The following is a 12,061-nucleotide window of genomic DNA, read 5'->3' on the forward strand; positions in this document are numbered from 1 at the left end:
TACAGCCTGCAGTTCCCGAGTGATGTAGAAAGAAGTATGGCTAGTTTAACCTTCCCATTTGATAATTCGTTTCCCAAATATGTTATTCTGTCGTCTACAACAATTTTGCTAATTTTGTCATTACAGCCTATGTATTCTTCTCAGATGTCCCTCTACATATCTTCAAACTTGTTTTGTAATTTCTCAATAGATCTCCAATTGTTTCATCGACTTTTGTCTTCAGATTTATTTTTAATTATTAAATTATTCCTTAATAAATACAACTTCTCTTTCTTTCACCTCCTGTATTCAAATTCCTGGATCTTTCTCGTAATTTTATGTTTCTTTCTTCTTGACCTTCTGTTATTTTTTTCTATCTCTTTCTCTTGATCTTACTTTCTATAAAATTCTTCTTCGTGTTCTTTTCTTTTGCCTCACTCATTTAGATGGTTCCCTAAATTCCTGTCTGTCTCTGACTTCGTAGTCGCCATTATTACAGTAGAAGTCTAGCCAAAGTTTTATTAGATGATTTTAACGTTGTTCTTTGTTGGAGTTTTTTTAATTATCTGGTGAAAATAATTCAATGTTTATCTAAGCAATAACATCAGTTTAGTCACCTTCTTCCCCTTAATGTTTCTTCACAGGCACGTGTGCTTTATAGCTTAATGTATGTCTACATTTAGAGTTCGCATTATCTGTCCTGAGCAGTCGTAAAAATCAACCTACTTAAGCAAAATAACTCGAAAACATTTGACAGCCAAGACATACCTAACAGTATAAAAAAACAGAATGATTCACTCTACCATCTAGAATAAAACTTACTATCGTTTTGTTCCTTTACTTCTCACTGCAAGCAGGAAGCTTATTTAACCAACCAACTGGCTAAATTGTAATTATAATTTAAAATCACCTCATTCTAGACATTTCTAAAATCTGTCGGTCACCAATGTTTCCGATTATTCTTGGGCTAAATTGATTATTTGCGTGATGCGTTTAAGATTACATGAGAATCAAGGCGAATTTAACCTCTAAATATCTTGTCAGCTAAAAACAACAGGGGGATAGGGGGAGAAGGCTGGTAGACTCTATTCATACCAATATTGTACACCAAACGAAAGCAAATTGCAATCCAGTCAGTTAAATTAACTGATCGCACCTGCCGCTGATGAAAACATTAATACATATTGGAAAACAGCAGCAGTATAATGCAAACTACACATACTTCTCAAAATGCTAACTATAAAGTAATGTGACGCATATGAATCCAACATAGCAACTATGAAGCAACACTGCCATCCTTGGTGATTGTCTGCGGGGAACCGTGTTACTAAAAATGTTCAGAAAAGCTACACACACACACACACACACACACACACACTTGATTACATATATACATACATAAGAGTGAAAAACTTATAACATCAATGCACCACATAACAACACACATAAGATATATAGACTTTATCTAATAAACTGTATAATCCACTCTTCACTCCCTTCGAAAACAAAGTGAAAAAAAAACACTAAAATCAAAGATAAAATAACGTAAGCAAAAATATTCACATCACTTTCAACTTCAGTACAACATGAAATGTCAATATAAAACATACAAAGAAGACTCACGATAAACAATAATTCTAAATAAAAATGATTCGTAACATAATTTATTAACAATAGTAACAAACATTTTGAATTACTATCTTACCTGACCCATTACAAATATATACACATGCCAAATAAGTTGTGTGATAAATATTAAGATAATTCAACAGTTAAACCTAATTTACATTTGAAAACGCCCTCAGTCGGAAAATATGGTAACTGGGGGACTATTCCCCATAAAATACTTGTTGTAATTACACCCATAACATCACAACGATTAAACTTTAAAATAAAATTACCCTTGCAAGTTTCTCTATGTATTAAAGTAACAGTTATAAAAATGTGTTATCACCGGTACAGAACTTTGTTCTGAATTTCCGATGTGTAAATGTTTCTTAATTGAAACTTACAGTTTCTGCGGCAAAGAGATTTTTACTAATAAGGTAGTTTAGAGAACAAGCTATATTTTAGAATCACAATTGAAAAAAAATATAGAGACATTCATCAGACCATCTAGTAATATGCTATTCTTTTTTTAGGTAACAGTTACCACAAATATCACGTCTGTAGGCCTGGCATGTTCTAGTGTCTAAGTAACTCGCCTTAAAATCTTCGGAGCGCGGAAATGAATTTCGTCACTGAAAATACACGTTCTTTCAGCTGTGGGAGGGTTATTAAGTGATAATTAAGCCCAGTATTCTACGGTAAAAAGTAGCCCAAAAAGAGACGATGAGTGGTGTTAACTAGCTTTTTCCTTCTTATGTATCACTTCAAAATAATGACGGCTAGTACAGCTATACCTCGAGTAGCTTTGCTCGAAATTCAACAAAAATAAAAAGGGAAAGCATTCTTTTTTACAAACTAAAGAACATAAGGATAAAATAATAACATTGATACGCGATTTTGTTGTCATGAGTAAACTTTCAACGCCTTTCACATGCATCTATATTAATCTGAAAAAAAAAACACTTTGTATCAACAAATATCAATATAAAATATCTTATAAATAATATTTCAAAACTTAATTTACTATATATTTGAAGGACTTAATACAAAAGCCTTGTGAAAATTATGACGAATCAATAACAAAACTATTGATTATATAGTTTTCCAGTTTGTTTATTTGTTTATCTTTTCCTGAGTCAGAACGATTGAAATTCTATTGGTACTGTTTTACGAATACTGGAGCTTTGTGAAAATGTTTCAGATTGAATAAACATTCCAAACATGCTCTATCTTATAAATAAATTAAGAACGGTGTAAGTAAAAGTCCTTTTAAAGAGGGAATAAGGAAAATTTGACTAATATCCATACATAAATATTCTGTCGATTGACAAACACTGCTGCTGCCTTCAATTTTACTGGTATAGTACGAAACCAATTCGTAATATGTCTATTTAATCCTTGATTTTACTCTATCAAAATACACTTCCAGTAGCCCTTGTTAACATTAATTAATATTCTAATATATATGAATTAATTTTAATGTTAAATTTTTCTTTGTAACCCTACGAAAGAAGAAATGTTTAATGGTTCTATCTGACATCTGCAGAACCATAGCAGTAGAATTAGGAGGTACAAAAAGATCCACGTAATTAAGAAAATAGGATAAAAGTCACATGGAACTTACATAAAGTAAGACGAAAGTGCTGGGGAGAGATATTATAGGGAGGACAACTAATACATTATCTGTAAATAAGTATATATAAAAATATTACTTCAAACACTGTAAGTGGGCAATGTAAATCAGTTTTACAGAACAGTGATGAGAACACAGTAATAACAAGAAATTATACCTTTTTATTTTCTATCATTAGTATCATTTTTAAATGTACACTTACTTGTTTTTCAAAGCATGAATTTGTTATTAGCATTTATAGTGTATACGTGTAGGGTCCGGCATGGCCAAGCGTGTTAAGGCGTTCGACTCGTAATCCGAGGGGCGCGGGTTCGAATCCCGGCCGCGCCAAACATGTCCGCCCTCCCAGCAGGGGAGGCGTCATAATGTGACGGTCAACCCCACTATTCGTTGGTAAAGAATTGGCGGTGGGTGGTGGTGACTATCTGTTTTCTCTCTACTCTTACACTGCTATATTAGGGACGGCTAGCACAAATAGCCTTCGAGTAGCTTTGCGCGAAATTGAAAAACAAAAAAGTATACATTTATACACTGTTATAAATTATATGCCCCTAGTAAGTCAGCGGTAAGTCTTTAGACTTATAACGCTAAATCTCGGATTTCGATACTTGTGGGTGGTACAGAACAAATAGCTTATTGTGTAATTTTGTGCTTAATAACGTGCAAAGCAAACTATATTTTCAAACTTGTAATTTGTTTGTCAATTACAGAAAGCTACAGATCGTAATTATACCATTAAAAGAAGACAGACCGAGACGATTCTAGGGAATTTGCCGATACGTTTTGGTAATGTGTTGTGTTTGTTTTTAAATTTTGTTTACGCCATGAAATGTTGTTGTTTGGAACTAAGCACAAAGCTACATAATGGGCTGTCTGTGCTCTGCCTACCACGGGTATTGAAACCCGGTTTTTAGCGTTCTAAGTTCGCAGACATTCCGCTGAGCCACTGGGGGGCATGCCATGAAATGATATAACTAAGCTTATTACATACGTTAGTGTTGTGCAGTTAGCGTCATTTATAGAGGTGCTTTACAGCTATTTGTAATGGAGGCAGTTTTTAAAAAATGTTTAGAAATAAATAAACTAATTTGTTGTTATCAGGGCTGGATTATTTATTAGGCATAATAGACACAGTATCTAGGGCCTATGAAAACTATGGGCTCATGATAATTTTCCTTAAAAGTTAATCTTAGATGGCCGAAAAATAATAAGCATTAAACATGAAATAAACTTCTGAATTAAACTATTTTGTTGTTATATCATCGAAGGTATAAAAAAATAATAATAAACAGACAAACTTTTCCAACAAATCAACACGAATATTAAGCATTTAACATTTGCACCACAGTTGGCCTAAGAACTATCAGGTGATAGTTTTGTTGCTCAGCGACGATATATACTGTTGAGGTGGAGTTCCTTGGTTGTTCCTAATCAAAAAACAAATTATTAATATATTATATCCAAACTGGACTCTTTTTCAGATCGTAGCATCAGCAGTATTCATATGGATTACAACTGACTAAAAATAAACTCGATAACACACAATAAGAGCCCCGGCGAATAATTTCTATGGGAGTCCCAATTTGAACATTTTGTATCTAGATCCATTATGTCACAGTTTATCAAAAATGTTTTTCAACGTATAGGAAGTATCTGAATGTGCATTGTCTTTTTATTCAATTCTTGTATGATTTCTTCCGTTAATATTATGAGATGGTTTATTGTTCGTCTTACATTTTGGAAGCCATCTTGTATTTCCGGGAGTATTTATTTAGTTTCAAGATTATTTGTGAGTCTACCATTTACTATTTTTTTCAAGTAGTTTTCCAAAACTGAAACCAGAATTTGATAAAAGTTACTTACCTTACGAGTCTGACTGGCAACAACCAACAAGCTTTACCAGAAAACAATAAAAATTTATAGAATCTACATAACCAGTCGTATAACATGGGAAAAAGAATCAAAAATACACATCAACAAACTAAAATATATAGTCAACAATACTATTTTAAGTTATATATATTAGTCTATATTATTGAATTTCAATGTTAGCTAATAGATATATGATAATACGATTAAGGAAGTTCTAGAAAGACCTAAAATAAACGTAGTTTATAACTACGACGTTCCGTGATGTACCATTTGGTTAGCTAGAAAGTGAGTTTTCAAAAACAAAGAAAGTAGAATTAGTCGATAGTCAAAAATATAGTTAAGAAAGTGCAGAGTTGTTTGACGATACAGTTTTTTGCAAGAGATAGTTGAAATAGCCAGTGCATTTTCGCGAAGTGTTTGTATTTCTGATTCCTATCGCTCTTATTGAGTTACGTTGTATAGGTAAATTTATTTGTTTTACGTTAGTTAATGCCAATTCTAAAGTAGGCCTACAATAACGTACAGCAATGTAAAAAGTTAAAGCTTTTCCAAATGTTAAAGAAAGAAATAAGTTCATTCGTTATAGTTTACGCGAACTGAACTTCGAATTATTTTTACCAAATAACTTAAAGAAACCTGCTAAAATAAAACAACGTCAAAATAATATTGAGCTCTGAGATTTATGGAGGTCATATTAAGCATGCAATGATTGAATCTGCTTCATTTCTTACGGAAAATATTTTTCCACATTCACTGTCTGTTTGGAATTATTAAAATATTAAGAAGTGAAATTTTCTTCCATTAAATGACGTCTACAAAGAATAGCATTGAAAATAAATATTTGCTTATATACGGAATAATCCAGGACGCCTTCAATTTGTTTATTTGTTTTGAATTTCGCGCAAAGCTACTCGAGGACTATCTGCGCTAGTAGTTCCTAAGTTAGCAGTGTAAGACTAGAGAGAAGGCTGCTAGTCATCACTACCCACCGCCAATTCTTGGGCTACTCTTCCACCAACGAATAATGGGATTGACCGTGACATTATAACGACCCCACGATTGAAAGAGAGAGCATGTTTGGTGCCGTGGGGATTTGAACTCGCGACTCTCGGATTACGAGTCAAGTTCCTTAACCATCTGGCCATGCCGAGCCAAGACGCCATCAATACAGCAGAGCTCACCAACTTCAGTTGGATAAACTATGCTACCTCTGTCAAACCTAGCTAAAGGTTACAGACAACGTTTCTTCAATATTTCACCATTTCTGTGATGAACATCGTGGATTCTACCCATTTCACAAACAAGTTATCCTATTTTTGTTGCTTTTTGCGAACTTAAGTTTCTTTTGTTCGTTGCCTTATATAACAAGTTTTTATGGATGCAATGATAAAAAAAAGAACCAAAACTTGAGCACTTTTGAATAGTTGGCTGTTCTTCTTCAGGAGAGAAGAATAGTTAACTGTTTGAAAGTACTCAAGTTTTGGTTATTTTAAAAAAAATCAGTGCACATTTTCTGTGTGATTCTTTGTAATAAGAAAAGATTTTTATCCCCTCTTGGCTCAAACTGTGTCGTAATGTGGAAAAGTCAATCTTTAACAACAAAGGATTCTTGAAGTTCTGCAGCAATGCAGTTGTTAGATTATGTCTATTTCCGAGTAAACTAAAAATAGGTAATAATTCTAGCAGTGAAGGAAAAATTTTAAAATACTTTTTCGGTACAAGATCAAGAAATATGTCATTTTGTGTACAGGGTGGCCCGTAATCCATATATCTTATACATCCAGTGTATCTGTGTGCTGTCTCTCATTCTCATTGCATAATATTATGAGACGCCATGTTCTGTGAGACATTTTTCTCAACATAGCAGGGGTTATTGTTCCAAATGCCGCGGTAACAGCTGAAAAAAAAAGAAACACATTTATAATACATGCGTAATTGAACATAACATAATAACATATGGATGGGTAGGGACTTACGTCCACCCTGTAGAATACTATTTAATGTTGAACGTTATTATATAATAGCCACAAAATACAATATTTAAGAGCTACATGCCCCCGTTTTCAAAGTCATAATTGTTTAGTTCTGACATTCTTAAACTTTAAGTTTTGGAATTAAATATGACTAAATGCATAATTTGGAAGATATTTAAGTAACCTACAGATTTAGACTGACATTACATGTTAACTATATTTCATTCTAGGCACCTTTTGCACAAGAGACTGAATGGTAGTCTCTAATTTATGAACCGTAGTACATGTGGGAAGTTGTTTCCAATACAATTTTGCAACGAGGTTAATAAAGAGAGTTTATTCATATAATGATATTGCAGTTTTCAGGAAATTCGTCTTTGTTAAAAGGATGACTAAAACATTACATATTATTCAAGGTAACATAATTAGATTTAATTAAGCTGACGCTTGCCATTATGGCTTCATAGGATCAAACAGGACATTTGCTAACTCATTTAGGTTTAGACAAAATGTTCCCCTTCCCCAGTGTCACAAGAGTATGTTTACAGACTTATGACGCTAGAAACAAAGTTTCGATACCCGTGGTGAGAAGAGCTCAGGTAGTCCAATGTATAGCTTTGCGCTTCAGTTCAAACAAACAAATTAAAAATTCTCCATTCGTACATACTTGTGTATGGGCGGTTTCAATCTTTGCTCCGCCATCTGGCACAAAATATTTTACTATAGCAGACGATATTTTTAAGAGTACATTGATGTCGACGTGGTAGGCCTAGAATATCGAGCATCGTGTTGTAAAATGTAAGCATTGAAAATGAAATAAGATATAGTTTGCTACTGTTATCTTTAAGTAATAACTTGTCATATGATGCGTAAACTTATCTACTTCATCTATAAAATTCTCATAACAAAGAAACGTAATCGTTATACTATAGTTCAGTAGTTTTAATATTAGTAACAACAATAACTGTATATTATAACTTAAATAGGCATAGCGTTACGGTACTTAGTTATCTTAACGAGCTAAAAGGTAATATTATTGTCTGTGACTTACTGCGTTTAGTAATAATATAGGCCTGCACTCTACCCATGCTATTATACAGTATTAACGTCAATACATGTATTATTATTACTAACATTATCAGTTACCAACGTTAGTATTAGTAACAGAAAACAAGCCCAAGGACATGATCTAATATTAAGCTTAAAATTAAGTTTCAGTTAAACTAAAAGTAAATCTTAAGAATTGACTTTATTTAGTAGGACACATAGAAGAGATCCTACTGCAAGTAATATTATGATTGCTGGTTTAAGGGGTTATTATGTTAGGCTGAAATATTTTTTACATATTTTTGCAGGAGAGGATAAAAACTTAGGTAGGTATGGGAGACATGATTGAGGATTTTAAGATAGATGTTTGAAATCCATAAATCCGGAGGATAGAAGTTTAAAATATAGATAACTTAAGCATGATTATGATTAAAGTTGTATGTTTCTAGAATGATATTGACTTGACAAAATATCTTGTCTATATGTAGAGCAGAAGTCATAACATATAAAGGTGGTTGGGTGAATATTTTATAAAGTAAGGGTTGGATATTGGAAAAGGAGTTTCTATGTGTAGTTTAGAGTAGTGTCATAGTTAAAATGTGGTAACCTAGGTGAACCAAATGTTCCCTTGTTATACTGTTATACTTTGAAGATTGAATAATTAGATAAAAACAACAGTATTTTAGGAAAAAAATAGAGACAAAATTGAAAACCCAGTAATGACAAAAATATTTTATTTAAACTTATGTTAAACTTTGTTATCATGCATGATATTATTATTACAGTATTGTTCATAAGATTGCACTGAATAGAAGTAAAATATGAAAAAGACATGAAAAATAAAATAAGTTTGGCATTTGGTTTAATCCCAGTTTACTGTTACAATCATATTTTTAGCAGTTGCAAATAATTGGGACAAAATAATTTAAATGCTTCTTGACTTGTTAATTAAAATTATCAAAAATTCACCAAAATCTGCTGTAGTATACCATTAGGAGCTGTTAAAATGTGAATTGTATAAATTGTAGAAAATATACCTTTCTACAGAGTTGTGAAAACTTCCTTAGTTCCTTTAATTTTTTTTCATACACCAGAGATAAAGTTCATGGATTGCTTAAAGCAAATCAATTGTAAGTATATTGTATTTCTCAACATTTTAGTTATGGTTCTAAAAACCTTTAAACAATCAAAAGCAAGGAACAATTTTATATACCAAATGTTAGAAGTGTGATTTATACATCAATAACTTACAGTTACTACAACCATGTGCAGGATCTGTAGCTTGAAGAATCAATAGTAGCAGTGTATGATATGTTTAAAATTGACAACAGATATAAAAAGTCTTGAGTTATGAACAAATCAGATATGTTTATACAAATATTTCACTATATTTATCATGAAGAAAACTTTAAAAAGTTCAAATGTATTCATTGTATCAAAATTTTATTAAAATTACTTAAACTTACTGTGGAAATACTGTGAGCCTCTTCTTGTTGAATTAGCTATTTTTGGTTTTGAATTTCCATTATATGTATCACCTTATCCAAAGTTCTCCATTTTTTTACCATCCAAGTGGCATATTTCACTAAGACAACTATTTAAAATATGCTTTCCTGCCACAAGTCAGATTTGTTTGTTGAAAGCCAAGCTGTGTACATTGTGCTTTAATTTGCTATATTTGCAAAGACAAACAAACTCTTAGCTTTTTTTACATTAATGGCTTCATTTCCCAGTCTAGCTTCTTTGACAGTGGATGACTTGAGTCAAAATTAGGAGAATCTTTTCTGTCTTCATCCACATGTGCAAACCAATTCCATAAAGTGTTGGGTTCTTAGTCCAGTTTGGATAGCCCAACTTTGTTTTTCTTTGTTTCTTGTCTTTTTCATGGGGAACTCACCCAATTATCACAATCATAATTCCTACATCAGCCTTAAACATCCACTTTTCATATTCATTGTTTGTGGCTTTGCAGGTGGCTATTGTTTAGTTTTTCGTTAGAAGAGCTGGTTTTTCTTTCTGGGTTGCTTGTATTTTTTTCCATTCTTACCAATGTTTATCCTTTGCTGTCTCTCAACCTCATTGGGCTATCATTTAATGTTAGTTCATTTAGTATTCTATATTTTATTTATCTTTGACGCCCCTTTTTGATATATTTGTTCCATGTTCATAATATCTCAGTTTTTTTCTGTAGCAGTGTCAGGTTTTGTATGTGGGTTATATCATTTAAATAGGTGTCTGTGACTTGTTAGTGATAAATTTCAATGGTAGACAAACATCACACAACCCACTTGTTTTAAAATAATGTATATTCAAGATAAGTTAAATGTTGGTACAAAAGTTTGGTACACTGTTGCTCACTACAGTGAATCCAGAGCTTTAACACAGGCTTGTTCAATTACTTTTTAACCCAATTGACAAGACAACTCTACTCTGTTATTGCAATACAATCAGTGATAAATTTACCTATGCCACCTAGTGGGTTACCACAGTTGTATCCAGAAGCTTATATAATTTTATTTTGCATCAAAAGTCCACACAGGCTGATTCAATTACTTTAGAACCAATTTATAAAATTAATTATTTCTCTCTATTTCTGTTATTACAATACAAACTGTTCAACTCACTTTAAAATAACCATTATAACTGTTGGTTATCACAGTTCTATCCAGAACTTTAAATAATTGCCTTTTTTTTGACCAAAATCTACAAAGGTGGGTTCAGTTACTTAGAACATCTTTGGACAAGACAAACTATTCTTTATCTTTGTTTTTACAATACAAACTGTGATACTCAGTTAAGAAATGCTTAGCACAGCTAAATTGAAAATCATGTAGACTAACTTCATTTTTACTTTAACTAATTTATCTACTTCCTCTCTCTATTTATAACATACAACAACAAAGCTAGAAATATCTAGCCATTTAGTAACAAAAATATTATATGTAATGAGACAAATTAGAAGCTTTAAGTAAGACTATGCAAACAGTGTTATAAAAACCAAGTACAACAATTAAACTACATGCGTAATATATAACTCGTACAGAGAAACTTTTCATAACCATGCATTGTTTTCAAAATAACCAACTCTTAACACTCTTGCTATGAAAGCCAAAATATTGCTAAATACTAGATCACCAAGTAAACTAAATAATTCTCATACCAAACTGTCTTGTATATCCAGTGAGCAAGTTAAAGAGCTACCTTATGTCTCACCTTTCAATGCCATGGGAACCATCAATGTTTTGTCCCCATTGCTTACAGGTTTGTTCCAAGATTTTCATTTACATCCCTTAATTTCATTCCTAGATATTGTCCAAAGTGGGTTTGGTGTAAATCATACTTTCTTTGTAGTTACTCTTCCTTTCAAACCTTTAGCAACATGTTTACTTTATCATCTTTCTCTGAAGACATATTTGCTACTTTTAGTAGAAAATGTCTGGAAAACTATGTTCTTGATGCATTGTGTAATTGATTTTCATGTAAGGTTCTTTACTTATATTCAGATAGGGCCTTCCTACCTACAACATGGGTTACAAGGGAAAGCAACCACTTTTTTTTTTTCACGTATTGTGTTGCATGCCCTGACTAACCTTAATTCTTGCAAAGAGAATCACTTTTTATATCCTGTCAAGGCTGTTTTTTATTATCTTGCACTTGTGGAACCATTCATGAGGTCTTGATTGTTTAAACCTTATAATGAATCCTGCTTCTTAGACTATGGTTTGACAATATTAACAAATTGACTGTTGCATTTGTTCCATCTTGTTTACTGTGATGTATCCAATCACTTTAACAGTGAACTTTAGGCTTTACCTCACCAAATTCAACATTTGCCAATGTCTTTGGCTTTTTGTGCTTAGTTTCCATTGAAAGGCATTTTACAGGTTGGAATGTGGAAAATCCAAATACATTTTTAAACTTTCACTTGTATCACATCACTGTCTCTTCG

General features: G+C 32.3%; 2 protein-coding genes across 10 annotated transcripts in view; one reads left to right on the top strand and one right to left on the bottom strand.

Annotated features, from left to right (window-relative positions):
- LOC143239193 (bestrophin-4-like) overlaps positions 1–1,759 on the bottom strand; it is a 47,940-nt gene extending 46,181 nt beyond the window's left edge. The window contains exon 1 of the mRNA XM_076480070.1: positions 1,685–1,759. The gene's annotated coding sequence lies outside the window, so the exon portion shown is untranslated. The remainder of the gene's footprint in view (positions 1–1,684) is intronic.
- A 5,875-nt stretch (positions 1,760–7,634) lies between these two features.
- LOC143240608 (uncharacterized) overlaps positions 7,635–12,061 on the top strand; it is an 83,850-nt gene continuing 79,423 nt past the window's right edge. For 3 of the 9 annotated variants that reach the window (XR_013021858.1, XR_013021857.1, XR_013021859.1), the window contains exon 1: positions 7,639–7,863. The gene's annotated coding sequence lies outside the window, so the exon portion shown is untranslated. Of the gene's footprint in view, positions 7,864–9,206; positions 9,243–12,061 lie in introns of all 9 variants that reach the window. The other 6 variants (XM_076483326.1, XM_076483321.1, XM_076483319.1 and 3 more) reach the window with 4 other exon arrangements.

This window comes from Tachypleus tridentatus, chromosome 13, assembly GCF_004210375.1.
Source record: "Tachypleus tridentatus isolate NWPU-2018 chromosome 13, ASM421037v1, whole genome shotgun sequence".
Lineage (NCBI taxonomy): Eukaryota > Metazoa > Arthropoda > Merostomata > Xiphosura > Limulidae > Tachypleus > Tachypleus tridentatus.